The sequence below is a fragment of the Monopterus albus genome, unplaced genomic scaffold, assembly GCF_001952655.1.
Source record: "Monopterus albus unplaced genomic scaffold, M_albus_1.0 scaffold99.1, whole genome shotgun sequence".
NCBI classification, from domain to species: domain Eukaryota; kingdom Metazoa; phylum Chordata; class Actinopteri; order Synbranchiformes; family Synbranchidae; genus Monopterus; species Monopterus albus.
In genome coordinates this window covers 3,598,498-3,602,608 of record NW_018127979.1, presented here as the reverse complement: position 1 = coordinate 3,602,608, position 4,111 = coordinate 3,598,498, and the positions used below count along the sequence as shown (strand labels likewise).

The window sequence follows — 4,111 nt, the reverse complement described above, 5'->3', positions numbered from 1 at the left end:
CCCTCTCCTCTTCCTCCATCTCTGCTCCAGGTGTTCCAGAGGCTACGTCTGTCCAACAGGGATGAGAGCGCTGCCCTGGGGGAGCTCCTACGGTGGCGGCGAACGCGGTGTGAGGGGCGGGGTGAGTGGAACCACCGTCCAACTCAGTCCCCACCCCTGCCCCCCACGCTGCTCTGGACCAACAGGAAGGCCTCTCCATGACAGAGGCTGAGTGATGCTGTCGCGTTTTGGTTAGGATGTTCCTCCCTCTCCCTCTCTCGCTTCAACCACCCTCGCACATGCTCTTTCTGTTTTTTTGTGGACTAAGTATCTTTGTGCCCAGGGGCTAGGCTGAAGCTCCAAGCCCCAGAGTATGAGTCTGGTCCCTGGGCTGAAGGTCCTGCCTCTCTGCCTTTAACCTCAGCTGTGGAGGATGACCCAACATACATGATAAAAGCACGCCACTGTGTGACACTGACAATGTCAAACATAAAAAATTAATAGAAAGCAAACACAACAGAGGTTCATAGATACCTGCAGTTTTTTTGTTTATTTGTTTGTTTGTTTTTGTTTTGTGTGTGATCACATAATTTATTTAAAAAAGAAAATAATGAGGATTACCTTATTATTTATCTCACCGCTTCTGAGATAAAATATACTATACGATGCCCATTGATGGATTTAACAGCAACCAGTGTTTTCATGGTAGTCAGGTATTAAAAGCCTGTCCTTGTCTGTATCTCCGCCTATCATGATGTACTGCTGCACACAAAGGAGCTCCACCCCAAAACATGGTGCTGATTATACTTGATGTGGTGTCATGTGATGTTCCCACCTGTGATGATCCCATGAGTGCTTGTATGTTTGCACTTCTGAGTCTCAGACTTCTCTGAGGTTTATAAGTCAGTCACCACCTTTGGACACCTCCAGTTTGTACTGACTTTTACTTGGGACCTTTTTCAGGTACACAGCTCTCACTTGGCCTCTCACAGTTCAGGCTCTGAGAACTACTGCAGCCCTGGTAACAAGTGACCAGGGGTCAGGGTAACCTCAGTAATATCCCAAGGTGCACTTCTCTTCCCCATTGTTACCACCAGCCTTTGAGGAACAAAACCTTCTGGCCAAAATGCAAACTACTGCACATACCTTTACTATGAGAAGAGGATCAAACTAAAACAGCCTGCTTTAGTTAAAGGGATAAAGGTAAAGCTAAAACAAAAACAATTTAGCTGACAGGTGTAGTTCATGTTGTGAACATAAAACTCAGTGCCAAAGTGACACAACCTGTGAAGGATATGTCAAAACTAACTGATGTGCGCAGTAGTCCCCGTGTACTCATATACATACAGACTGACAAATGACCAAATCAATCCATGGACTGTTTCTAAATAGAATAGAGGAAAAAAGAGAACAGTAGTCTACATCTGAAAAGTAACGATTTAGCTCTCATTGTGTCTCATCGACCTGAAGACTTTTATATGTTCGGTGTTGTTCAGGAGACTGTGCTGAGCTCAGGAACTCATGCACAGATGAACTCGACTGCTGTACAGATTTCCACCTTCATGGCGCAACTACCTTCCCTGTCCTCTCCTTCATCTCCTGTCCACACTTGACCCCAACAAACTGACCCCCCACACCCATCATCATCACCTTCCTAATGGATCGAACCGGCTCTACGGGTGTTTCCATGATAACTGCTATGTAAATAGTAACCATTGTCATATGTTTTAGTTTTTACTATAGCAGAGAAGCACAGAGATCGAGTTGAAAGAGGAGGAAGAGATGAGATAATACTGTCTATGATGGTGAAACTGAGATTTAAGAATGTCTCGGGTTAGATGCAATGACTACGGTAAAGAGAATAGGTTTATTTTAAAATGTGAATATCTGTTTTTTTTTCTTCAGAATGATTGTCTATGGCAATGAAACTCTTTATACTCTATTTAATATTATTTGGTTTCCTCCTCTTGACACTGTTGTTGTGTTACCATGATGCAAGGCAAATGTTTTCATCATGTACGCACAATGTTTATGTGGTATTGTGTTGACTTTTGTAATGGGCTGGGTGTGTCTCGACAAGCTCTTTGATCTCTGAAGATTGGTCTGATTTGTAAGAGCTGCAAAGTATCAATAGCCCTAATTGAATTCTCATTCCCACTGATCACCCACAATGTGTCCAATGATTGATTCAGCCTCAGGCGAATTAGCAGCACCATCACAGGATCAATCTCAGCTGCTGTCGGTGCATGCACAAATATGCAAGAGGAATTATTCACGACAGAGATGGCGAATCAGCTGAGCTGCATTTTTGACTAACTGGCACATTTTTATTTCACTGCCTGTGCATATCAGTGAAACTCTGTGTATCTTATTACTGCACCTCTATCTGAAGAGTGGCTACTTAACGTGATTACTGTCTTCAAGTATGCAGTTCATTTTTTAAAAGCAAGTTATTAACATTAAGGTACTATTAAGGTACACCATGTGTGCTGTGATTGGGGTTGCATGAATGGTACTGCTCTGCAGAACTACATCAGACATTTTCATCAGCTTATTCACACCAGGATTTAAACCCATATGTGATCAAACAAAACCAACCAACCATGTTAACAGGAACCACGATAAAGCTAGTCAACTTTACCGTACAGCGAGAAAGAATTTATAGGCTTTGCATTTTGTCCTTCACTGTGATCGGGGTTCTGATTAGTTACATGTCATGGGTTTATGTATAGCCATGTTTACTAAAATCATGAAAAGAGATTTTTTTAAAATTATCTTTAAAAGCATATCAGTGTTTCTTAATTGCATGACCACATGTTGGGCCTGACAACCCCCCCAAACAGTGTGCTCATGCTGGGAAAAAAAGCTGTCTAATGTGAAGAATTGCTTCCTGCTGCACTGTGAATCACTACACTGTCTCATCTAAACACTCATCATCCATCTACATGGCCCACACACATATCAGCTGCATTGTACACCATCCCTGATGATTAAGCTCAGTCTGTCGTAAGCGTACTAAACTCTGGCAGTCCTAAAGCTGCCACTCATCTTTGTTAGTCAGGAATCTATAAATCCTCTGCTCTGAGATCAGCTCTCTCTGGTGCTACAGCCAGTGCAGAATGGTCATTCTGATCTCCCAGTCCTAGTGTATGTAAAGTTTTCCAGAGAGACACAGTATTTTAGCATCTACAGTAAACAGGTGTATCTCACTGCCTTTCAATGGGTTATTTTTTTTGTAGTCTTTTTTGTTTTTTGTTTTTTGTACATGACATACAGTATATTTTAACCTGCATACATATGTGTTTGGGGAAAGAAAAAAAGACTATGTGCTATTTCATAAATATTATATTCCCAATGTTTTATAAGTACTGTACCTATACAGCAATAAAGCACATTGTGTGTAGATCTTTGTTTGTGTGTGTGTGTGTGTGTGTGTGGCCTTGTTTTTCTATTCCTGTGAAGATGTAAAACTGGGAGCACACTAACTGGGGAGCACCAGACACGGTGGCTGGTCCCTATAATGTAGTTCATTGAATTTTATGAAAACAACACTGTAAATTAGAGCAATTGTCAGCTTTGATTAAATCTAGGGTAAGGGTTAGGATTGGCAAGTAGTGGTTATGGAGTCCCAAAAATAGATCTAATTCCATGTAGGGACACAGTAGGGGATAAAAACCAGAATGTGTGTCTGTGTGGGCTGGTATTACTCATGTTGTTTGGACATAAATCTGTTTACCAAATCACATTGTGGAGACTGATGTCCTTTTGGGGACAAAAAGGAAGTTTCCAAAACATAAATCATTAAATTTTAGAGTGACAACTTGTTTTAGGGTTAAGGTCCTCACAGCTATAGAAAGACATGACTGTGTGTGTTTATGTGAGCGTCTGCATGTAAAATTGAGATGTAACAGTGATGGTCCATATACCCAGTGAAGTGAGGGAACAAGTATTCAATTCCCTTTATTATGCATAACAACCCATATCCGTGTTCTGTTTACATTTTACTTGCAGCATTTTAGTGATGTTACTGTCTTTATGGCACCAGAGGGAACTGCTGAAAATATGATAAATCTGACAATCAGGAGTTGGTTGGGTCTCAAATCTGGGCAAGTGATGTACCACACCTGTAGCT

At 41.5% G+C, this 4,111-nt stretch overlaps 1 long non-coding RNA gene across 1 annotated transcript in view; it reads left to right on the top strand.

Annotated features, from left to right (window-relative positions):
* LOC109965502 (uncharacterized) overlaps nucleotides 1-3,624 on the top strand; it is a 12,979-nt gene extending 9,355 nt beyond the window's left edge. The window contains exon 4 of the long non-coding RNA XR_002275657.1: nucleotides 31-3,624. This is a non-coding gene — a long non-coding RNA (uncharacterized LOC109965502). The remainder of the gene's footprint in view (nucleotides 1-30) is intronic.
* The last annotated feature ends 487 nt before the right edge of the window (nucleotides 3,625-4,111 follow it).